At 43.2% G+C, this 26,792-nt stretch overlaps 1 protein-coding gene and 1 long non-coding RNA gene across 4 annotated transcripts in view; both read right to left on the bottom strand.

Annotated features, from left to right (window-relative positions):
• LOC142587287 (saccharopine dehydrogenase-like oxidoreductase) overlaps window positions 1-26,792 on the bottom strand; it is a 277,502-nt gene that overhangs the window by 180,902 nt on the left and 69,808 nt on the right. The window lies entirely within an intron of this gene.
• Window positions 115-24,650, bottom strand: LOC142587289 (uncharacterized). The gene is made up of 2 exons (XR_012829434.1): window positions 8,013-24,650; window positions 115-4,210 (listed from the first exon to the last, which is right to left on the bottom strand). It is a non-coding gene; the product is annotated as an uncharacterized LOC142587289 (long non-coding RNA).

Here is a 26,792-nt window from a genome sequence, read left to right as displayed (position 1 = left end):
CTTGTATTACTCAGCTTACAGAATTAAAGCACAATCTAGCATCCACTCTTGTTAAACGGGGCTGTGTGAATTGCATCTTTTTAGATTTCAGGAAGGCTTTTGACCTAGTGCCCCATTTATTTATTTATTTATTTATTTATTTTACCCTCAGGGCAAAGCATTACAGAGGGGAGTGGGTAATACATAACACTGAAAATACAAGCAACAGCAGAGAACAATTACCAAGACATAGATAAGTTAGAATAACTGATCAACACAATATATCATTTAATAGAAGCGGTAACAGCAGTCCGAAACAATACAGGGTCAGGAATTGTGGCAATTGAGGAAGAAAGGTGGTTCCAGTCATATAACGTGCAGTCATATGACGTGCGAGATTCTTTGCTGCTTGAAAAATTGTCGTGGTACAACATAAATAAAACGGTTGTTGAATGGATAAAAGAATACTTAAATTGCAGGACACAATGCGTAGTCATTGGAGGTAGGCTGTCGCATGGTGTTGATGTGTCATCGGGGGTGCCTCAAGGTTCAGTTTTGGGTCCGCTGCTGTTTTTGTTATACATGAATGACATTACCGTTGGCATATCATCTTTCATCCGATTGTTTATGGACGACTGCGTTTTGTATCGCGTTATGAAAGGTCCCGATGATTATAATGAACTACAGAAGGATTTAGACAAGGTTGCAGAGTGGTGTGATAAATGGGGCATGAGTATAAATCTTGATAAAACTGTGCAGATGTGCTTTACGAGACAAAGGTCACCAAATGTATATACATATAGCATTAACGGGACAAATCTTGCATCCGTGTATGAATATAATATACAATATACAATAATGAATATGCAACCTTGGGGTGTACTTGACCCCTCAGCTATGCTGGCACCGTCATGTTAACTATATAATTGCTAAAGCGTGTAGAGTTCTTGCTATGTTACGTAGAAATGCGAAATGCTTTCCTTTAGAAACAAGGAACCTGCTTTACAGGACTAACATAAGACCAATACTGGAATATGCTTGTACTATCTGGGACCCGTGGACTGCGACAGGCATAAAGAAACTAGAAAGAGTACAAAGCTTAGCAGCCCGTTTCGTGGTTCAAAATTATACTCGGTATTTTAGCGCATCCCAAACAAAGGAAACATTAGGCTGGAATACACTTCAAAATCGTACAAAAACATTCAGATTAAAATTTCTGCACAATATATATCATTCTAAAACCGGCCTCAATCGTGATAGCTACGCAAGGCTACCGGAGTACACTTCTAGCAGGCGCGATCACCCACTTAAGATTAAAGAGTATAGATGTAGAACGGAGCTTTTTAAGATGTCATTTTTTCCTAAGACGGTCAGTGAGCGGAACAGGTTGCCCAGCGATATTGTATCGCTATCTTCAAGTGATGCCTTTGCTTCAGCTGTATGACTTGCAATTTTTTTTTCTCTGTACTTTGTGCTTGCATCAACAGAACCGCTTTGTTTCACTTCGCGCTTGTACGGTTATGCCCTACGTCTTTTTTTCTTCTTTTTGTTGTGTCGGCGATTTGCCCTGATACGTAACTTTTTTTTTTCATGTATTCTATATTAACTGCTTTTTGTCAATGATATATGTACTTCTCCTCCCCCCCACTGTAATGCCAAACTGGCGCTGTGGGTACTGTGATAAATAAAAAAAAAAGAGGCAGATTCTGTACAGTATCTAAATGTTTCGACATAGTAATTTTTGAAATTACAGCTGTGAAAGAAATAAGAAAGAGCACACAAAAATCAATAAATAAGTAAACCACCGTTATCTAGCAATGTTGTAAATAATCTGCCACATTAAGACTACAGTAGGTCTAAGTTGTGTGTTATGACCTAAGTAACAGATCCATAACTCTTTTCTTGTAAAATATTTTACTTGGAAACTCATGTATTAGAGTTTTGATATCTTTGTTGTCATTCAAGAAAGTTATGATGGTATGTTCAAAAGTCTGAAGCCTATAGTTAGTTCTAACCTCAGGAGTTTTGCGAGACACATATCAGAGTTCATAAACAGCATCAGACCGTGCAACTGAACAAAAGCTAAGGTTAGGTTTGCTGTGGATCAAGCAATGAGCCTCTATTGCCTGTCGAAGTGTTATTAACTTATATATGTTAAGAAGGCCCATTGGTCGCCAGTATTCTCTTGTACTCGAAGTGAAGGGAACATTAAGGATTTCTCTAATTGCTTTTTTTTTTTTTTTGTAAGATAAATAAGGAGTTTAGGTTTGTAGACGTTGTTGTACCACATACAAATAAGTAGTAATGGAGAAGTGACTGGATAGGGGTAAAATATAGTTGTTTTTTTAGCCAAGTTGGTAAAAGAAGCCTTAATTTATGCCTTAGTCCGACTGAGCATGATATCTTAGAACACAAGTAATTAATATGCTCAGTCCAGGTTAACTGCTCACTGAAGACGACACCAAGAAAACGTGTAGACCTCACACGTTCAATGTTTTCTCAATCTGAAAGTGAGGACAGGCTCGAAGGTTAGAATTTTATTTTTAGATTTAAACACTATAAATTTTTTTTTCACATTTAGCTGAAGCTTATTGGCATGTATCCATAATGACCGTTCAGACAAATATTTGTTTGCATTTGCTATAGTGTTCAAGAAGTCATTACCGGAGAAAAATATGTTAGTGTCATCTGCATACAGAACTATATCAGCTGAACTAGGTACATTGATAAGTAAGGGCCCTAAAATGGAGCCCTGTGGAAGACCTCTACATATTGTGCCACAAGCAGATAGAACACCGTTTACAACTGTGCACTGTATTCTTGACGATAAATAGCTATTAATAAGTTCCAGAGCAATACCTCTTATTCCATAAAACGGTAATTTACGTAATAATATTTCATGTTTAATCGAATCAAATGCTTTTTTGAAGTCTAGGAATAACCCAAGTGTAATAAACTTATTTTCAATATTACTAATAATTTTGTCTTTTATTTTGATAAGTGCCCTTTTAGTGCATTTTCCTTTCTGGAAATCATACTGATCAATTATTATTGCTGATGTTCTAGTGAGGTAAGATGTTAATCGGCTCTTGATAACATATTCTGCAATATTGGAAAAACAGATAAAACTGAGATTGAGCGGTAATTATTAAGGTCATGATGATTCCCGCCTTTGTGAATGACATACACCCTTGCCGTTTTTAACTGCTGCGGAAATATCCCTTTTTCTAACATTAAGTTGCATATGTGCACCAGGACGGGTGCAACTACATTAGTTATATTCGCTGCTTCTACTTTAATATCGTCAGTTCCAGTAGAAGAACTATTCTTTAGTTGTGACACTGTGATGCACAATTGGGGACAAAGCCGTTGGTTTTGAAAACACGCACAAACTTTTAATGAAACTAGAAAGAGGCTTAAAATAAATAGAAGGAAATAGAAAGCATAAAACAAACACTCAAATAGACATCACGGCAGTAAGGAACACACTTGGGGCTAGTATGACGTTAAATAGTGTGCGTGTCCAGGCTTGCCCCGACGGCAGGGACACATAACAGTCTCGGCGCGGAGACGCGGCGACAAGCTGGCGAAAGGAGTTGCGCCGGTCTCACCAAAGGTCGGGGTGTAGGATAGCTGACCAGGCAACGGGAGCGCCCTTGCTCTGGCTTGAAGATAGAGGCAGGCAGCTTGGCGGCACGAGTAGATGGCGGGGGTGTTCTGGCCGGGCAGCTGGGCGTAGAACTCGGGTCCGTAGCCCGACTGGTCTCGTCCTGCCCGCGGGCGCAGAAGCTCACCAGCCTTGAGCAGCTGGCGGCACGCTCGGGTAGATTGGCGACGCACAGGAACGGGCTGGCAGGAGGCCCCGGTCGGGTGAAGTCCTGGTGGCTCGGGTCCGTAACCCGACGGCCCATCTTCAACTCCCGGTCCGGTGGTTTACCTTCTCCTGGTGTCACTTCCTGGAATTCTCCCGATGTCTCCCGGCGTCTCCCAGCTTCTCCCTTGCGTCTCCCCCCTTCTGTCAGCGCACCACGCCTTTTCTTCTGCTCTGGCCAATTAGTCATTTTCCGATTGGCTGCTTGACGCCCCGTGGTCTTTCCGAATTGGTTGGCTTTTCTTCTTTTAGTTCCTTTTCTTGCGCCACGCGTTAACATGCCGGACGCTCTTCGGCGTTGTCGTTTTCTCCTTCCAGCATGGAATTCACCTCGGCACACGCACTCCTTGTCGTCTGCTTCTGTCCATCCCGACCACCGCACCATGTCGCGCACCACACACATCACAGACATGTACTTCTGTATCTCATATGGCGTCACGGGCTCAAGAAAGAGTGAACTTGTTGAACAATTAAGCAGATTGTGAGTAGGGTCTAGACCGGTAGAGGTGACATTGTTATTAGCACATACAGTTAGAAAGTAATCATTAAATTTATTTGACAAAGAGGCACCGCTATAAACCGTTCCGTCGATCTTGATCTCATTTGGTATTGATGGATTGGCTTTCGAATGCAATTTATTGAAAACTTTCCGTATTTGCTCCGGAGTATGTTTCTCAAAGAACGTCTTGCTATAATATTTTTGCTTAGCTTTCTTCAAATCATAACTTAGTTTATTTCTCGTTATTTTGAAAGTATGAAGTAAGTTTAAATCTCTACTTTGTAAAAACTTGGCGAAAAGTTTGTTTTTGTTAACAATTCTTTTGTATAGTTCCATATTTATCCAGGGCTTTCACGACCTTTTGTGTTTAGTACGACGAGTCAGTGGAAAAGCAATTTCGTATATCGCAAAAATTTTTTTCAGGAATATATCGTAACAAATGCTGGGGTTTGTTTCATTGTATACTTCAGACCAATCCAAATGAAAGGCTAATTTGTAAAAAGGGCTCAATGTTTTCTCATTATATTATCTGTAACAAGAATGCTGTGTTGAATTATTTAACTCATATTTATGAATAGGTAAGATAACAAGAAATGGAAGATGGTCACTGAGATCAGAAGCCAGTACACCAGAAATAACATCAGAGCATAGAAAATCCGTAAAACACAACTCAATACTAATTTCACTATTTTCAGTTATTCTTGTCGGTGCCGTAATTACCCATTCTCACAATTATAACTTGACAAAATATCAGATAGGTCTCTGGACGCCACACTACCTGATTTCATGTCAATGTTAAAATCACTGAGTACAGTCGAACCCGGCTATATCGAACTCGCCAAAAAACGCCTATCAGTTCGATATAGAGCATAATTCGATATAAGCCTGCTAAATAATTGGATGTCATAAAAGCACATATCATTTATAAAATCACTTTATTGATGAAACTAGCTTAGTTTCGCACGAAATAGTCCTGCATTTTCTTCTGCTTGGGCAATTTCGCTGCGTGCGAGGCACGCACTTTTCCACTTTGTTTAAGGAGTCGGAGCATCTGAGGCCGCAACATTCCGCATTCGCGCAGAAGCACCGGACTAGTGCGAGCGCACCAATCACTTCGGAGGATGTGGGCCAAAGACTGTCGCTGCTTTCCTCGTTGTGCCCATTTTCACTTGTGCTCGGCACGATGTCGGCAGTGTAGTCTTCGTTTTCGGGCTCTCCCGTGGTCGCGACACCATCATTTGCGCTCACCAACTCCTTCACCGTTGATTCGTCAACAGCTTCCGGAAATTCTGACAGCTCGCTTCAAACTTCGGCAACAACGGCAACGGCTTCGTCGCATTAATCAGAATTTACAGTCATCACCGAGCACGCGGAAGTCGGTACGGCTGAAGCTATTTTGGATGAACCACTCGTACACGGCCGTGCGTACGCGTCGGGGGCCACGGGCACTACGGGCACCGGGTCGCGAGTTAGGCCGCTTTAGCCCTAATTTCCCCCTTCAAGATCGTGCCGAGAGTGCACCTCGGAATCTTGTACGTTGCGGGGACATCCGACTTGTCACCGCGTTCGACCCGATTTGTGATTTCGAGCTTCACGACGAAAGGCGAATTCTGCCGCTTCATCACGGCAACACTGCGGGAGAAGGCGCACACAATGAACCAGATAAGCAGCGAGACAACTCGCACTTTCGCCATCTTGCACGACGAGGGCACAAGAGCCTCTGATTGGCTGTCTGAGCAAGCGCTGCGGGCGGGCGGGCCAGGATCATTTTTCGTAGGGGGGTGTCGGCGGCTCCGAGGTAGCGCGGTCACGTAGGGAGAGCGGTTGGATGGAGCCGCGCCGCCGTGTTTTCCCATCACCGCAAGGGAAAGCCAACTTCCGGGGGCACTTTCCGCCGCTTGACGTTCGATATATCGGGAGTCGCTACTAGTTTTGTTCGATGTAAGCGTAATTTTTGCTATATATACTCATTGTAACTATACCGTGTCCAGAAATTGTTCGATATATGGAATGATTCGATGTAACCAGGGTCGATATAGTCGGGTTCGACTTTACAACAAGCGAGTGGTTAGTGTTAGGAATGCACTGGAGTGTATCCCCTAAATACGACAAAAAGTTGCTGATCTTTCCGGAGAGAGGCCTGTAAATTAAAACTACAATTGTACCATTTGATTTAACAACCAAAACTTCATAGTCAACGTGTACCATAGAGAACTCTTCCAAGATAAGTATATGCTATACCATTACGAAAGTAAAGTGAGATACCTCCTCCTTTACAATTTTTTCTGCAAAGTGATACGTTGGAATAGCCATCTAGTGATAGAGCATCGTATCAATCCGTGAACCACGTCTCTGTAAACGACAGAACATCAAATTTGTAGTCTAAGGTGCTGAGAAAAACACTAATATCATCAGCTTCATTAATTAAGCTTCTTGTATTCAGACAGAATATCGAGAATTTATTGCTCTGTTCACGAAAAGGATATGCTACAGTTTTTCTAAATTGTTCAACACTATGGTATACATAGGTATGCGGGTTGCGTTCTTTGTCCATATTTATTTGCATTAGAAACATAGGGACGATTCTTATGCATTGCTCGAAAACCTAGTTTCTGTCTGTGTTTTCATTTGTTATAGGGAGAATGCTATGTAATGAGGGGGCTCTGCGCTTAATTTTTTCAAGATCAGATTCATTTCTGATATGCAATGCTGCTTCCCCGCTCACTTTCCGTCTTTCCGTCTCCCTGCCACGTGAATTCGTAGCCCCTCTCTTTAGCGGTGGTACGTACCAGCCAGAGCAAATGCTTATTGTGAGGTGTCGAGTTGTCACAGAAATGCACATCTGCTTTAGTGTCTCTTAATTGCTTAGCCTTTTCTTGCCACTTTGCCTTTGTTTTACGCGAGAGAAATCGCACTATGGACCGGTGGCGTTCGATCACCTTTGGTGGGCAAGCGGTGAATAGCTTCCACATCATCAGTCAGCGGGGCCAAACCAAGCTGCTCAGCGATGTCGTTTACCTTAGACTGAATATCCTCTTTCGCTTCATAGGCGACTCCACGGATTTCTAGATTTCTTCAACTTCGCTTCGTGATGCAGAATTCTCTACATGCTCCATGCGATTTTTATTTCGTGCAATTTCACTGTCGTGACCTGACAGCTTTTTCAGAACTTCCGTCATATTTATCTGACATATGTCGCACTGACTTTTGTACACCTATGACTGCATTTTTCAGTTCCAGAAGAGATTCAACTTTTTCTGTTGGAGGCAGCAATGCATTCAGTTTTTTGTTAATGGCTGACATCTCTCTTGCTATATCCTGCTCATTGGGTGCTGGATTACGGACAGAAGTGACGCCAGTGTGCAGAGTAGCTTACGAGCATGTTTCGCATTCCCATTTAGGCAGAGTGCCAAACGCTTTCTTCTTCTTATAAGTTCTCGCTGCCATTCCGGAACACCTGCCGAAATGATAGCTTAATTCGCACCCTTTACAAGTGACAAACTGTCCCGTTTCCGGAAGCAGTTTAGAACATTCAGGGCATTCATCGCTATCATTAGCCATGTCTATCTAATAAACCAAAGAAAAGGACAACGAAAAAACATTTTCGCAATTCGGCGGCAGCAGCAATACTTAAGCAAATTAGTAAAGAAGTAAAGCACCAACCTGCAAAACAGGAGAGATTTGTCAAGCGCTGTCCATCCAAAGGGCGTCGCACTGCTGCCGCTACCAAATGCAACTGTGTAGCTTAAGCTCGCACAAGCCACCGTAGTAAATTCTGGGGTAGCTTACTTTGGATATCTAGGCCAGTATCAGTAGAACAGCTCATGCGCAGCAATGCGGCGATTCCAGCGAGTGTTGCTGTCCCCGAGATTAGTTTCCATCCGTGGCTGCAAAGCAGGAGAGATTTGTCAAGCGCTGTCCATCCCAAAGGGCATCGCACTGCTGCCGCTACCAAATGCAACTGTGCAGCTCAAGCTCGCACTGGCCACCGTAGTATATCCTGGGGTGGCTGACATCAGATATCTCGGCCAGTATCAGTAGAGCAGCCCATGCGCAGCAATGCGGCGATTCCAGCGGGTGTTGCTGTCCCCGAGATTAGTTTCGGTCCGTGGCTGCAAAGCAGGAGAGATTTGTCAAGCGCTGTCCATTCAAGGGGCGTCACACTGCTGCCGCTACCCAAATGCAACTGTGTCCGACAAAAATTCCTTGCTTGCAGTGTCGCGGGTGATGACTGTTGTAGTCTAAATATTTGTGTATATAACACAAGAAGTAGTGTGTGTCAACCAATCTACAGTCACACTACAGAATAAAATGTTCACTTCCATAAACTGGCTAAACACAGTGCCGGTGGCTTTACTTTTTGTAGCTTAATTGTTGGCTCTGATGCCTGTTGCGAGTGCCTGTCTTGTGAGCTTTTACAGCAGTCTAGTTGGTTGTAGAAATCTTAAGGCACTGTAGATGAGTCTCCAACAGATGTGCATTCAAGTACAAAAGCATAACAGGCAGAGAATTACAAGAGAATTGGAGGCTGCAATCCATCACAAACAAAAGAAGTACATGATACCAAGGCCAGAATCTTCTGCTTTTCATGACTGAAAAAAAGTAAAAGAAATTAGCCCATTTTCATTTCTTTTTTTCTCAGTTGTATATTACTGTAACACATTACCAACAGATCAAATAAATTTGAATGTCCTTGAGTCAATGTGGTTACACCTCCTAAAAATGTATAGAGTAAATATAGTTTGCACTGCAAGGATACTGAAGGAAAACTAGTTTTGTTTCTCCCAAATGAGCTAGAACGCACCAGTCAGCATTCTTTTTTTTTTTTTCAGATGCATGTTGTATGAGCCAGACATTCAGATGGTGTCTATATAGCAAGACAATGAAGTGACGCAACTGTCAAAACAATGAATCTTCTACATTTCAATATTTTGAGAGCTTTTGGTACCAGCAAAAGCAAGTAAACATGCAAAGTTTGAATACTTTTTTTCAGAAGCCAGGAAAATCAAGAAGGCCCAAATTAAATATAGAATCGTAGCCCTGTTGACATAGAATAGCAGAAAAATATTTTAACTCTTGGAGGTTCAGAACATTGCCTGAAAAAAAAATTCTTTTGCAAACAGCTCCGTTTTCAAGGTCAAATAAATTGCTTTGGTGGTCGGCTTAAAAATATATGGGATACATCATTAGATAGCCCTGCATATCTGCTATGTATGTGAGAAGTTACAAAAAGGAATTATTTTTGAAATACAACAAATCATTTTTTGAAATGTTCATACTTGGATTGCGATGTAAAGCCTTGCTGTCTAGCAAGGAGAGATTGTTAATAAAACAAACTATTCAACACACTGTGACGTGATTTTTTTTTATCAATACAAAGAGAAGGGACATTAAGCGTCACAGCCTCAACTTATATTTCATTTTCTATAAATGCAAAAAGTGAATATCAACCACGTCTGGGCACATCTGCCTGAAGAGGGCACATATGAATTTTATAGCGAAGCACGTTCAGGCTGTTGAACAGTGGTAAGTCACAACACCAGAAAACATTGCTCAAGCTCGTGTAGGCTTTCAGTTGTAATTATGAAGTTGTTTTCTACGTTTCTACTTGTATCGTCTCGTGACAGTCTTTGGGCTCTAGGGAGCATGGCACAATGTGTCCTGTTCCCTACATGAGAAGCCCAACAAACAATGACACCAAGGAAAACATAGGGGAAATTACTTGTACTTACTAATTGAATTATAAGAATGCTAAATTAGTGTGTAATGAAGCAGACACGCCTCATGTTTCCAATAGCAGCTCGGAGACGACGACCCTTGCTGTGATTTGCAAGAGAGCTCGGGCTGCTCGCTGCTGTTTATCTGCTGCTTCTCACCTTTAATTAAATATCATTACATTTGGTGGAGATTGCTGAAATCCCTCAAATCACCCTGGAGCTCTGCAATCGTACGTTGCCCACCAACACCATGACAGATGCAACCTACACACTGACTGTACCCATGCTTGCCCCTGTCACTTGCGCCAGCTTTCTACGTCAGCACGACCCAGCCATCTTTTGCGGGACAGGAGCACATGACGTCGAAGACTGGCTGTCCTCCTATGAACGTGTAAGCGCTTACAATAAGTGGAACGACCAGTCTAAACTGAATAACGTCATATTTTACCTGGCTGACGTCGCAAGTCTATGGATCAAGAATCCCGAATCTTACATTTAGAGTCGGTACGCTTTCAAGACACCTTTCGCTGAAGTGTTTGGCCCCCCCGCTGTCCGCAAGCTACATGCCAAACAGTATCTACGCTAGCAAGCACAGCAACCAGGCGAGACTCCCCGGCTATATTGAGGATGTCTTGGATCTCTGCAGCCATGTCAATCCAACGATGGCAGAGGACGAGAAGATCAGCCATATTATGAAGGTTATTGAGGACAACGCGTTTCAAATGCTGCTGGCCAAGAGTCCAACCAGCATCGCCATACTCTTCAACTCTTCACTAACATCCGCTCCATTATGAATAAGCGCGATGCTCTGTCTGCGCTGATCGACACGTGCAATGCAGATATTGTTGTTTTAGTCGAGACCTGGCTTTCAGATAAAATTGAAAATTCGGAGCTTTTCGTGTGCAGTAAGGCTTACAATATTTATAGAAATGACAGAATAGGACGATGTGGTGGTGGGACCTTGATCGCTGTTTCATCTGATATCACCTCTTTTGATATACACATGCCTTTGCAAATTGAGTTCTTGTGCTGTTGCATTCACATAAATAACAAAGACGTGATATTTGCCGCTTGCTATCGAACACCCGATAGTACATCCACATTTTGCAATGAGCTATTTGACTGTCTTAACCAAATCGTTGTTAAATATCCAGCAGCACCAATATTCTTGCTCGGTGATTTCAATTTCCCTGGCATTGACTGGTCTGTTGACTTCCCATCAGCGACTTTATCCTCATCCCAATGCTCAACATTTCTTGATATATGTTTGACATTTGGCCTCACCCAGTTTGTTATAGAGCCTACCCGTGTCACTGCAGTTTCTGCCAACATCATTGACCTCGTCTTCACCACATCCCCTGATTCAATTTCATCACTATCAATTATACCTGGTCTAAGCGATCATTGCATGATTCATTTTGCAATCCCCTTATGCTAACCACAGCGTCTAAAACACCGTAAGAAAATTCGTGACTACAGTCGAGCAGATTTTTCCTCGATCAATAATGAATTACAAAGTTTTGCCGATTTCTTTTTTCCTCAGTTCTGGGAAAGAACTCTTGCAGAAAACTGGCTCCTTTTCAAGAACAAGGTTCGAACGCTAACTGAAAAATATGTTCCGACTCGCCTATTATCATCATGCAATCAGGCTCCTTGGTTTAACTTAAGTTTAAAACAGCTTCTTAAGAAGAAAAAACGCATTTTTCGACGCTTCAAGCTATCTGGGGAAACCAAAGCAAAAGCTGCCTACGTAGCTATCGCATCTGAATATAAAATGGCCATTCGCTCAGCCAAGGATTACTTTTTTTCTGAAACACTACCTCATCTGCTCACAACTAATCCTAAGAAGTTTTGGAACATTATTAACGTATGCAAACCCACAGAAATCGTTCTGAAATGAAAACTGACGATGGATTTCCTGTCCCCCGTGAGCTTTGCTCCATGGTTTTTAACAACACATTCTCGCTATCTTTTTCTAACACTCTAATAGATAATTCACCGTCCGCACGTGCCTTTACGTACCCTGAGATGAAGCAGATTTCGATCGATTTAGATAGCATATACAATTTGATTATGAAAGCTACACTTTCTTCATCGGCAGGTGTTGATACCATAAATTACAAATTCCTTAAGAGTACTGTAGCGTATTCATCTGCTTTCTTGTCATATATTTTTACGCAGTCTTTGCAGAGTTCAACACTTCCAGACGACTGGAGGACGGCGAAGGTGATTCCAGTCCACAAGTCCAGTGATACACATAGCCCCTTAAACTACCGGCCGATCTCCTTAACTTCTATTCCATGCAAATTATTAGAGCACATAATTTACTGCAACCTGATTAGCTTTCTCGAGTTTAATAATTTTTTTGCGTCACAGCAGCATGGTTTTCGCAAAAATTAATCTTGTGAGACTCAATTATTAACCTTTACTAATGATTTGTCTTCCGCATTAGATCGAGCTTCAGTTATTGACTGCATCTTCCTTGACTTCGCGAAAGCTTTCGATACCATCTCACATCGACTACTATTACTGAAACTTAGCGCACTCCATCTTGATTGCAACCTGCTTAAGTGGATTGAATGTTTCTTGAAGAATAGAACACAGTACGTTTCCGTTAATGATCATGACTCTAAATCATGCAATGTAACATCCGGTGTTTGTCAGTCCTAGGGCCTCTTCTTTTTCTAATTTATATTAATGACCTGCCTGATTCTGTTACTTCTAACATAAGGCTCTTTGCAGACGACTGTGTTCTGTACCGCGTAATTTCTAATGAGACTGACTTCTCCATTTTTCAATCTGACTTAAATAAAATTTCTTCTTGGTGTGATGCATGGCTTATGAAACTAAACATTAACAAATGTAAAGCAATGAGGGTGTCTCGAAAGATTAACCAGTTCATTTCTCAGGGCTATGATCTTAACGGTTGCCCTCTTCAGTTTGTCAACAGCTACAAGTATCTAGGCGTCCATATCACCAATAATCTGTCATGGCGGAAGCATATCCACCATGTTATTAACAAAGCTAACAGTTCCCTTGGTTTTCTTAGGCGGCATTTCCGCCTCGCTTCCATTCTGCTGAAACTACTACTATATAAAACACTCGTGCGTTCTAAACTCGAGTACGCTTCATCAATATGGGACCCGTACACTAGCTCGTTAACACAGTCCATAGAATCGGTTCAGAACCGCTCAGTTAGGTTTATCCTCTCTAACTACTATCGCTTAGCCAGCGTTTCTCGCATGAAGCAAACGCTCGAACTACCTCTCCTTTCTACTAGACGTCGAATTTCCCGCTTGTGTCTGTTTCACAAAATATACTACACTAATAATGAGCTAAAAATGACACTTTTTTCGTCACCGAGCCATTTGTCATTCCGTATTGATCATCAAATGAAGGTTGGGGTGCCTCAGTGTAAAAGCAATGTATACCTCGAAGCCTTCATCCCGAAAACAAGTCAAGACTGGAATCACCTTCCCGCATCCATCGTCACTATCACAGACCGTGATGTGTTCAAGTCAGCTATCTGTGAACATGTGCTGCCTCATTAGCTATATATTTTTCTTTTTCTATTGCCACTCCTCTCTGTAATGCCTGTATGGCCTTGAGAGTAAATAAATGAATAAATGAAGCTGTGTCAGAGTTTCAACAAATTGCGCCGCCAATGTAATGTCGCCCACCAAAACGTCCCACAGGCTCACTCAGTCTCGGCCATTGCAGCTGCCGCTGGCCATACTGATCCTTCTGCTCTCGTCCTTCAGCTCAAGGATTTCATTAGCGACGACGTGGCCCGCCAGCTCTCGCTGCTCCCTCACAGCCAGGAGCCTGCCCCAACAGCGACTCTGGCCGTGCAATAAGCCCTCCGTGCCCAAATATCTGACACACTTACCCCCATTCGCTCGCCAGCTCCTGTGATGGCACCACTCTCTTATGTTGACTACTCGCCACTATTCACATCTCCGACAGCATCATCATCATCAGCCTGGTTATGCCCACTGCAGGGCAAAGGCCTCTCCCATACTTCTCCAACTACCCCAGTCATGTACTAATTGTGGCAATGTTGTCCCTGCAAACTTTTTAATCTCATCCGCCCACCTAACTTTCTGCCGCCCTCTGCTACGCTTCCCTTCCCTTGGAATCCATTCCGTAACTCTCAATGACCATCGGTTATCTTCCCTCCTCATTACGTGTCCTGCCCATGCCCATTTCTTTTTCTTCATTTCAACTAAGATATCATTAACTGGCGTTTGTTCCCTTACCCAATCTGCTCTTTTCTTATCCCTTAACGTTACACCTATCATTCTTCTTTCCATAGCTCGTTGCGTCATCCTCAATTTAAGTAGAACCCTTTTCGTAAGCCTCCAGGTTTCCGCCCCGTACGTGAGTACTGGTAAGACACAGCTGTTATAAACTTTTCTCTTGAGGGATAATGGCAACCTGGTGTTCATGATCTGAGAATGCCTGCCGAACGCACCCCAGCCCATTCTTATTCTTCTGATTATTTCAGTCTCATGATCCGGATCCGTGCACTACCTGCCCTAAGTAGATGTATTCCCTTACGACTTCCAGTGCCTCGCTACCTGTCGTCAACTGCTGTTCTCTTCCGAGACTATTAAACATTACTTTAGTTTTCTGCAGATTAATTTTCAGACCCACCCTTCTGCTTTGCCTCTCCAGGTCAGTGAGCATGCATTGCAATTGGTCTCCTGAGTTACTAAGCAAGGCAATATCATCAGCGAATCGCAAGTTGCTAAGGTATTCTCCATCAACTTTTATCCCCAATTCCTCCCACTCCACATCTCTGAATACCTCCTGTAAACATGCTGTGAATAGCTTGGAGGGATCGTATCTGCCTGCTTGACTGCTTTCTTTATTGGGATTTTGTTGCTTTCTTTATGGAGGACTATGGTGGCTGTGGAGCCGCTATAGATATCTTTCAGTATTTTTACATACAGCTCGTCTACACCCCGATTCCGCAATGCCTCCATGACTGCTGAGGTTTCGACTGAATCAAACGCTTTCTCGTAATCAATGAAAGCTATATATAAAGGTTGGTTATATTCCGCACATTTTTCTATCACCTGATTGATAGTGTGAATATGGTCTATTGTTGAGTAGCCTTTACGGAATCCTGCCTGGTCCTTTGGTTGACGGAAGTCTAAGGTGTTTCTGATTCTATTTGCAATTGCCTTAGTAAATACTTTGTAGGCAACGGACAGTAAACTGATCGGTCTATAATTTTTCAAGTCTTTGGCATCCCCTTTCTTATGGATTAGGGTTATGTTAGCGTTTTTCCAAGATTCCAGTATGCTCGAAGTCATGAGGCATTGCGTATACAGGTTGGCCAGTTTCTCTAGAACAATCTGCCCACCATCCTTCAACAAATCTGCTGTTGCCTGATCCTCCCCAGCACTTCTCCGACAGCACTGCCCTCTTATGCCGACTACCTGTCGTGGGTCACACCTCCACCGCTCAACTATGCTGCCACTATCGCATGGCCACCCCCACTGTCATATTCCATCCCACCACCAACGTACCGGGTTCCCCCTGCTCCCTTTCCACGGCAGTCACCCCAGCTTCTTTGTCAAGCTAACACGTGGCGCACTCCAGACAACAGGCCTATTTGCTTCATCTGTGGCAGTGCTGGTCACATTGCGGGCTTTTGTCATCGTAACATGTCCTCACACCGTGATGCCTTCAACCAGTTTCCATATGTGCCACAACATGTCGCCAAGATACGCTGCCATGATGCCGCTGACTGGCCACTGAGACCCTTCGATCGCGACCACCGTTTAGACAGTCACCATTCTCCTTCTACACGTCGACAGTCGCTGTCACCTATGCGTCGTCAGCCACCTACTGCCGAGGGAAACTGACTAGCACAGTTCCGGAGGCAAGAACTGCAAGCTCCATAGAACTTTCTAAGGCCTCAATTTTCACCACAGTATGTCATTGATGTCCATGTCGAGGGAGCATCAGCCCAAGCACTTATCGACCAGGGCCACCATTTGCGTCATCCATGAAAATCTTTGCCGCAAGCTGAAAAAAGTCACGAAGTCTCCATCTGGCATGGCACTCTGCACTGCTAGCATGCAATGCATTCATTGTACAGCTGTATGCACCGCCTGTGTAGTCATCCAAGATGTTTTGTATGTCATCAAGTTTTTTGTGTTGCCCTCCTGTTTTCGTGATCTCATCCTCGGGTGGCACTTCGACTTCCTGTCACGTCATAGTACCATCATCGATTGTTCTCGTGCACAAGTGGCCCTTTCGCTGCTATGTGACTCGCCATCGGTCGGCGCCGACCTCAGTGTACATAAAGCCTTCGTTGATTATGATACTGATCTACTTCCAGAGACATTGGTGCTTGTGACCTTGTCGCGTACTGCTGTGCCAGACTCAACTATGGCGTTTACACCGTCTGACATGCTTGCTCACCGCAAGGACTTATTTTTCCCATTCGCCGTCCTCAATGTGAGTGGGCACGGCGAAAGCGCTGCGGGCAAGGTGCTCCAAAATGCTACGTCTTTTCCTGGTACAGGTCTTGCTGTTGTCAAGTACGCATGCACCTTCGCAGACTATCGCCAAGTTTCATCAAGTTTCAACAGAAGAATTGGTCACCAAAGATAGCACATGTGGCAGTGCCGTCACCTTGGGGACACCACAAGTACATGGATATCTGACATCGTCGACCGTGATGTCATCAACCCTTGGCCCTATAAATTCGGCACCACACCCGTCCGTCTTCAGTGGGCACGGCGAAAGCGCTGTGGGCAAGGTGCTCAAAATGCTACGTCTTTTCCTGGTACAGGTTAGTTATGTATGCACCATACGATCTGACGATAGGTTTCTTGTTCTCCTGCCGTGCCCACGCACATGTCTATGCTGTGCCTATAACTGCTATTGCTCATGTATGCTGCTTATTTGTGGAGATATAAAAATTAATCCAGGCCCAACAGTTGATTAAATGTTTCAGACACTCATTGAGGGGCAGAAAGACATTAGGTCTTGTTTAGAGGCAACAGAAAGGGCACTGGGGAACTTTGGTGATCGCTCGAATAACGTAGAGGCAAACATAAAAGATCTGCAGATGAGAACAGATGGAATTGAAAACATAAGCATAGCTTTGAATGGTGTGCAGGATGCACTTACACGGCCTTAAGCTAGATTAGAAGATTTAGAAGATAGAAGTCAGAGGTCAAATTTAATTGTTTTTGGCGTAAAGGAAGATCCTATTGAATTAGAGTCGGACTTGTGCACAAAAGTTATCGATGATCTCTTTTCTGCTAAATTGGGAGTGCAGTGTTTATGTGTAGCTCGAATCCATAGACTGGGAAAAAGTTCTTCTAATCGCCCTGTCATAATGTACTTTCAGGACTATAGGGAGAAGCAAGCAGTCTGGAGCAATGTATCTAAACTAAAGGGAATAAACATCAGAATCAATAATGACTACTGCGTGCAAACATTGTGCAAACGCAAGCATCTATGGCAAAGTGCAAAACTTAAAAAAGAGGCTGGAAGTAAGGTTTCCTTGGTTTATGACAAGTTGAAAATCGATGGGCTGTACTATAAATGGGATGATGCTCTAAACGCTAGAACATTGATAGAACGCAACACCACATCCTTATCTGAAAGTTAATGGCCAAATACGTCCGATATGCGGTTAATTTCTTTCAATGCAAGAAGCATTGTGAACAAAAAGATAAATTGGAAGATTGTTTGCTCTCTTTGGATCCGCCCATGTCTGTCATAACTGAAACCTGGCTACATGAGCGAATCAGTGACGATGACATAGTCCCACCAGGTTATCAGTTATATCGGCAGGACCGAGGATCTAGAGGGGGTGGTGGTTGCTGTGGTTGTTAAATCCTGTGTTGATGTTGACGTAGAAAGCCAGATTGCTGAGCATGAAAGCCTTTTTTTGAAAATCAAAGTGAAGGAAACGGCGTTTCATTTATGTGCAGTTTATCATGCTCCGGACGCTGATGAAAACTTTTTGAGTAAATTGTATGATCGCTTGTTGTTGTTACGAAACAAGAATGTGATTGTAACGGGTGACTTTAATTTGCCTTTATTAAATTAGAACAATCTGTCTTTTGGATTATCTCATACGAGCGATAAAATCCTTGATGTTATGTTTGTTCTTGGTCTTGTCGAAATAGTTACTGAATGTACTCGCGGAACATCAATTCTTGACCTGCTGTTCATTAGTGAAGGATTTAGAGAAGGAACTGTTACAACTGAACCTGGCATATCTGGCCATAAGTTAATTTCCTTTTCCTGGAAGGTTGAAAAATCAAAAACACATGTGCTTGATGTCGCTACAGTTAAGGAATTTAGTAGAGCTGACGATATGACGATTATTGACTATATTGAAGAAGATCTTGGGATTACATGTGATGATGTGGAAAGCACTTGGCAATGGTTCGCTAATGTGCTTAGGCATTGCATTAAAAAATACGTTCCAAACAGAAAAATATTTAAACGGCGGAAACATCCATGCATTACTCATGAAATTATACACATTAAGCGTAGACTTAAGAGATATCGTAAGAAACAGGGGACATCAACGCCACTGTTTAGAGAAATCAAATGTGCCCTATTATCAAAAGTGGGCTGCGCCAGGACTAAATATTTTTCGCACACTTTAGCAGAGTTTCTAAAGACTGATCCGCAGAAATTTTGGCAGCACTTGAGTAAACCCAAAGATGCACTTACTAAAATAAAAGTTAGGGACACGATTATCCTGGACGCTGCCGAAATAGCTGAGAATTTTAATCAGTATTTCTACGAGGTGTTTTAAGAATTAGATGAATATGAAATAAAAGCATGGCTGCACCAGAGGATGGCATTGAAGTAACTCGTGAGGGTGTCCTCGCAATGCTCTTGAAACTGGACACTAAAAAATCCGCTGGACCCGATGGTCTTCCGAATGTATTTTTGAGGCATTACGCAGAACAAATATCAGGGGCCCCTATAACGTAAAACTATTCCAATATGTTTTTATTCCAATCTCCTGACATCAAATTTGCGTAAGTGCCAACGCAAGCATCGGGCGGTTACCTGCAGGGCTGTCTGAACAAACCATTCAAATGCTCCCCTTGTTCATAGGAGATCACTTTTGTTTGCTTGAAAAACGAATAACATTGCCTGCACTGTGCGGCTTGTCTTATCTAATTGGCTCACAAGAGACGAGGACAATGCTCAAGTGGAGAGGGATTCGATGGGGCCGAGCCGCTGCACTGAATATCGATAACCGGATGAAGAGGCTGGTGCCGGCGTCTGCGATTGGTCCGCTTTCTCTTACTTAGGTTGCATTGGCTCGTCGACAATCTCGGCGGCACGCAACGGAAGCTTAAGAATGACGTTAAAACGGATCCTCAGCAAAGAAGAGTTGGCAGAACAAGGTCATAAACGTGCCGAAAGTTCTAGAAAACGCTACACGGCCATGCAAAAAGTTTTATTACACGCAAACAAACCCGTGCTCTCTGGCAGGGGCGAGTAGCCAGTGCCGGAGCGATCGGCAGCAGCCATCTTTTATTCCTTTCGGAATGGGGCAGCCTGCAGCTGTTCAGAAGAAAATTCAGTTTTGTTCGGCATAATAATGCATCTTTCACGCGGCTCTGTGACCTCGCGTGAGAGGCAGGTGAAGTGGGTGCAGCCCGAAAACTTTTGACCGATAGCCGAGGGCTAATGCCAAAAGGCGTCGAATCAGAAATAACTATTTTTGTTTTTGCCGGTCAAGTTATGCATAATCAGTGTGTACACGTCATTTCAAATTGGGAGCTATCGCGGTTTTTGTGACATCACATGACAGACAGGTGAAGTGGGTGTGGTCCAAAAAAGTTTTTGACCAATTGCCTTGGCTGATTTCAGAATAGGAACAGAAAAGTTTGGAATAGTTTTATGTTATAGCGCCCCAGATTGCCTCACAGACATCTTTAAACTCTCATTAGCAAATGGAACAATTCCTTCAGATTGGAAAATAGCACGTGTGATTCCCGTATATAAAAAAAGGTGATTGATTGTCAGTTTCAAATTATTGGCCCGTTTCCATAACATGTAGTTGCTGCAAGATGTTGGAGTATATTGTAGCCAGTTACCTGCGAAAGTTCCTGAGCAATCATGATCTTTTGTCTGATAATCAGCATGGGTTTAGGCAGGGGTTATCCACAGTTACTCAGACTGTTTTGTCTATACATGAATTTGCGTGGGCACTTGATATGTCTGGGCAAACGGATGTGGTTTTCTTCGATTTCAGCAAGGCCTTTGATAAGGTGCCACATGGCAAACTTCTCTATAAGATGGAATGTATGGGTATACCCCTTTTTATCATTCTATGGATTCAAGCCTACCTTAAGGTCAGACAGCAATATGTGGAAATTAATAAGACCGCTTCTAGTATTGTTAATGTTCATTCAGGAGTTCCTCAGGGAAGTGTGCTGGGACCATTGTTGGTTTTAATATATGTAAATGATTTAGTTACGGTTGTTCCTGAAGATGTCTCTGTTAAGTTATTTGCAGACGACTGTGTTGTGTTTAAACAAATTTCATCAGAACATGACCACAGCTCTGTACAAAAAGCTGTTTTTGCTATTGAAGAATGGTGTCTGAAATGGGCTATGCAACTTAATAGTGAAAAAACTGTTCTCTTACGTATAACTAGAAGAAAGTCTCCCACTTTGCGTCCTTACTTTCTTCGCGGCAACATGATTTTGGAAGTTGAGAAATATAAATATTTAGGTGCAACACTTGACAATAAGTTAAAATGGTCGGCTCAGATTAATAATATTTCTACAGCTGCATTTCGAAAGCTATGGGTTTTACGAAGAAAGCTAAAAACTGCCCCTGAACACATAAAAAAATTGGCTTACGAAACTTGTGTGCGGTCTTTACTTGAATATGTTTCAGTAGTGTGGGACCCATACATGAAAAAGGATATAACGATACTTGAAAAAGTCAATAGGAAAGCGGTTAGGCTTATATACGGAAAATACAAAAGGGAAGGCTCTCCCTCGCAGTTAATGATCTCAAATAACATTCATACACTAGAAACCCACAGAAAGGTTAATAGATTGATATTCGTGTTTAATAGTTTAACAGAAAAAAATAAGCTCCAGCTTCCAGAGTGCATTAAGCGTCCTCTAGTGAGAAGGACTCGGAGCGTTCACGAGCATTCACTTGCTCCCCTTTTTGCCAAAACTAACAGTTTTAAATACAGGTTTTTCCCTAGAACAGTGCAAGATTGGAATTCATTACCGGCATCTGTTTTTTCCTCAGAAAATTTTTCTGATGCGTTACATCGTCCACTTGCCTAATAATATGTATGTTTCGTATCCGTGTGCTGCTACTATTGTATAAATTTTATTCTCTTGGTTATGTAACAATGTAAATTCATTCCTGCTTGGGCCAAGCAATGGCCTGCAGTATTCTCAAATAAATAAATAAATAAATAAATAAAATCCGCTTTGATACCCATCTGTAATCCACACCGGTATCCAGTGACCATACTGTGGCAGTGAGACCTTAGGATTTGTGCAAGCTGTCATGCGTATTGAAGACCTTGACGTTGACGATGGCACCACCTGATTACATATGGATGCCATAACTTCCGTCTCATCAAACCCGCCTTCAGTAGTTTTCGACAACGTCATCACCGTCGACCTTTCGCTGTCTCATCGCACTCAACTTCGTACTCTACTGAAGGAGTTCGTTTCTTCGTTCGACTGCAACGAACCGTCCTTGGGTCACCTGACAAATGTCTCTCATACTATCGACACCGGTTCCCATGTCCCCTTGTGACAGCGTGCGTATCGCGTTTCTGCAGAAGAGCGCTGAGCTATCATGGAACAAGTGGACGACATGCTGCAGCGCAGCATCATTCAGCCTTCTCAAAGCTCTTGGTCATCACCTGTTGTTCTAGAGCGAAAAAAAGGTGGCACCATTTGTTTTTGTATTGATTATCACCGCCTAAACAGAATTACAAGAAAAGATGTCTACCCACTGCCTCAGATCGACGATGCTCTTGACTGTCTGCAAGTTGCCGAATACATCTCGTCTTTAGATCTCCGCTCTGGCTATTGGCAGGTTCCCATGGCTGAGGCTGACCGCCCATAGCAGCTTTCATCACTCCCAATAGCCTGTATGAGTTTAACATTATGCCTTTCAGGCTCTGCAATGCTCCTGCTACCTTCGAGCACACGAGTGATACCATCCTTTGCGAACACAAATGGAAGACTTGTTACCTGGATGACATAGTTGTTTTCTCACAGGATTTTCCGACACATCTCGCCCGTCTGCATGATGTCCTGACCTGTCTCACTTCTGCTGGTCTACAGCTCAACCTTAAGAAGTGCCGTTTTGCTGCCCGAAAATTAACTGCCTTGGGTCACATCTCGAAAGACGGCATCCTTCCTCATCCTGACAAGCTTTGTGCAGTCGCCGAGTTGCCGAAGCCCACATATTCAAGGCCTTGCGAAGTTTCACAGGCCTATGCTCTTATTTTTTATGCTTCATGCGGTACTTCGCCTTCATTATTGCACGCTTGACGAAGCTGCTTACCGCAAAGACATTTCCACATGGTCATCAGCACACAATGAAACTTTAGGCAAGTTACGCGAGTTGCTGACTTCCCCACCAATTCTTCATTATGGCCCAACTGCGCCAACAGAGGTTCACAGCGATGCCAGTGGTGTCGGCCTTGGCGCAGTCTTGGCCCAATGGAAAGCCACACATGAAGAATATGTCATAGCTTATGCAAGTCGTACCTACCCATAAGAAAGCTGAGATGAATTACATTGTTACAGAGAAGGAATGCTTAGCCATCATTTGGGCATCGGGCAAGTTTTGTCCTTATCTCTACGACCATCCTTTCAGCATCATCACTGACCATCATGACCTTTGTTGGCTCTCCTCCTTGAAAGACCAGTTGGGCCGCCTCGGCCGCTGGGCACTTTGCCTGCAGGAATATGACATTTGTGTCATATACTGCACTGGTCAAAAGCATTACGATGCTTTTGCACTCCCACTCGCCGATGACACCTGATGTGGCTTCTCTTTCTGTTGCTTCGCCGACCTCAGACCCGTCACTACTGACCCCTATTGACGTGCCTTCCGAGCAATGCAAGAACCCATTGTTTACCCTGCTGTTCGACTACCTTGCCGCTCCATCCGTCGTTTCTTCAGCGCGGATGCTACGCCATCAAGCAACCCACTTTGCTATGCGAGACGACGCCCTCTACCACCGCAACTATATGCCTGACAGTCGAATATGGCTTCTGGCTATCCCTCGTCACATGCGCTTCAATATGTGCGCGCACTTCCATGCTGACCCTTAAAGCGCCCATGTCGGCGTCCTAAAAACCTTCACAAGGATGTGTCAACGATGTTACTGGCGTGGAATGCATCAGTTTGTGCTGCAGTAGGTTCAATCAGTATGTCCGCCTGCCAACTAAGCAAAACTCCCCCCTGCGCACTACTGGCCCACTGCAGCCACTACCGTGGCCTGCTCGACCATTCTAACGCGTAGGCATCGACCTCTATGGCCCACTCCCACCCAGCGGATGTGGAAACCACCGGATTATTATTGGCGTCGATCACCTGACGTGCTGCGCCGAGACCGCGGCTCTTGCCGCCGCGACGTTGCGATGTTCATTCTTCGCAACTTCATCCTTCGCCACCATGCTCCTCAAGAACTGCTCAGTGATAGGGGTCATGTCTTCTTGTCAGAAGCGATACAATCCCTCCTTCACGAATGCCAGATGATTCACCGGAAGTGGACCATGTGTCACCCCCAAACAAACAGCCTCACGGAGCGCTTCAACTGAACACTGGGCAACATGTTGAGGATGCACATCTCGTCCGACCACACCAATTGGGACCTCACACTCCTGTTTGTTACTTTCGCTTATAACACCGCGACACAAGCGACCACCAGTTTTTCCCTTCTTTTCCTCTTGTATGGGCACAAGCCTTCCTGTCCTCTGGATACTATCCTGTCTTACTGACTTGACGCTCCTGAGTGCACCACCATTTCAGAAGTCGCACGATACGCTGAAGATTGCCGCCAGCTGGCTCGTTCGTTCACCAGCGAGGATCAGGGGTATCAGATGACAAGACGCGACAGTCATCAGGCCATGCCCACCTTCCCTACTGGTTCCCTTGCTTGCCTATGGATACCACCTCACATGCCTGGCTTTTATTTTAAACTACTTGCACAGTACCACAGTCCGCACTGGATCATCGACGCCTCCTCCCCTGTGAACAATATTGTTGATCCCGTCACACCATCACTGGACCTTCATTGTCGAGGTCGTGAGACAGTGCATGTTAGCCAGCTGAAGCTTTATTTCAACTCCCTCATCTTTCTCTGATCCTTAAATCGCCAGGATGTCTCTGTTTCACACCCGGGGCCAATGTAATGAAGCAGACGCACCTTGTGTCTCTGATAGCAGCCCAGAAACGACGCCAACCCGTGCTGTGATTTTCAAGACAGCTCGGGCTGTTCGCTGCTGCTAGGCTGCTGTTTACTTGCTGCTTCTCACCTTTAAGTAAACATCATTACAGTGGCAATGAAATTGCATGAAAAAACAACTTGCCGCAGGTGGGGAACGATCCCACGTCTTTGCACGCGTAATGCGAAGACGTGGGATCATTCCCCACCTGCGGCAAGTTGTTTTTCTATCCACTTTCATTGCCATTAATTTATCATTTATTTAATTCAATTAGTAATTAAATTGGTAATTAAAACAAGTAATTTCCCCTATGCTTTCCTTGGTGTCTTTGTTTGTTGGCTTCTGATGATATGATAAATAAAAATCGGGCCCCTTGATTAACCCCCTTTTTCCTCTTTATAGATGGCATGAAATGTACCTTACAACTCTGCAGGACTCCCTGATGAAATTAACACATCATGATATTCCACCTGCAATGGCTGTATGATTCACCTGGCACACATTGCATTAGAGCGTGCATCTCTTGGCAATGAACCGCAGGCCATGACACCATTTCTTTGTCATCCGCATTGCAGATGAAGTCAGCAAGATCATGCTTCATGGAATCATTTCTCTTTGTCGTCTGCATCCCAGGCTGGCAAGCTTGAGAGCATGTTGGAGAAATGCTGGTGCTGGACACAATCAATCGAAAAATAATTTTTCATTTTAAAAAGTAATATGTTCTTGTAACTCCTCACATACATGGCGGACATGCACAGCTATCTAACAATGTATTACATACATTTTTAGGCTGACCACCAAAGCAACCTTTTTTACCTTAAAGAAAGAAGCTTCTGGCAAAAAATAAGTCAAACCAAATAAAAAAATATTCAATTTTATGCTTCTTTTTCAGGTGATATGCTGAACCTTCAAAGCATCAAATATTTTTCGGCTATACTTTGTCAACTGGGCTACCATTTTATACTTAATTTGTGCCTTCAGGATTTTCCTGTGTACTGAAGAAAATATTCAAACTTCACAAGCAATTCCACTCCCTTTTGCCAGTGCTAAAAACACAAAATATTTAAATATTTGAAAAATTGACTATTTTGGCTGCCACGCCACTTCATTATCTTGCCATACAGAGTATATGAATGACTGGATAATACAATGTGCATTGAAAAAGAAGTTGATTGATGCCTTCTAGCTCATCTAGGCAGGAAAAATAAATTGTCGCCAGAATGCTAGAAATCTTCTTGCAACAAAAATAAATGTGGAGAATGGAGTTTTGAACTTCAACACAGGTGCACAGTTTTCAGCTATATCTGTGATGTTCAAAAAAATGCTTGTTCATTTGGCATGGAATGGTAATTCTCTTTAGGTGCCAATCGATTTAGTCCACAAAAGCTTTCCTCCACCTCATTTTTGCATCTTTATATACATGTAAAGTATGCTGCTGTGAAACAGATAGAACATTTTCAATTCTTCAGTGAGTTTTGTAACAGTTTACAGAATGTGGATATCAAGCGGGATCTCTCTACAGGAACATCAGGCGTGAGAACGTAGACTGCCTTGTGCCTAGCACATGCTCGAGAAGCAGCCCTCCAGCTGCTTGAAATATGTGCTGGATGCAAGACTTTGTCAAAAACAATGAAATAGGGGTTATGACATACTGGTACCGAGAGCAAGCACCCAGACGTCAATCTTCCAACTTGTTTTACTAAATAATGCTTGCACAAGTTTATTCAAACTTCCAATCAGGGATGTTTCCAGATGTTTGCAACACATTTTAAATATCACTGATCACATCAGTGCCTTTGAGTTTGGGCTGCTATCTCGGTGGGCACAATTATGCATGCACCAACTCAGGGAAATACAGCTCTATCTTGTCTACCTCAAATGGAAGAGGAGAACAGAAAGGTGCATAGAGTAGAATAGGGAATGGGCATAGTTATGCTTCTGGTTCTTATAAGAAGTTGTGGGCGACGAAAAGAGAAGAAAAAAAAAATGCTCACGTACACAGGCATTGGTAATCTGGTTGGCTGTTTTCCCAGAAAACAAAGTAAGAAGAGATAGACTTGGAGAGTTGAGAGATAGGCAAAAAAAAAATCTGAAACAATGGAGGGGAAAAAAGAAGCTTTAAAAAAAGTTGTATGAAGAGATGTCTGGTTAACAGCAGGCCGTGCAGATGGTACACGAAAAGAAATCCGTGAGAATACAGTCAAGCCCACTTATAACAATATTCAAGTGCCACGAAAATTCCATTGTTATAACTAATAATTGTTATAACCGGG

This window comes from Dermacentor variabilis, chromosome 7 (genome assembly GCF_050947875.1).
Source record: "Dermacentor variabilis isolate Ectoservices chromosome 7, ASM5094787v1, whole genome shotgun sequence".
In the NCBI taxonomy this organism is placed as follows: Eukaryota; Metazoa; Arthropoda; class Arachnida; order Ixodida; family Ixodidae; genus Dermacentor; species Dermacentor variabilis.
The sequence above is the reverse complement of the archived record's forward strand: the minus strand, read 5'-3'. Positions and strand labels throughout refer to the sequence as shown.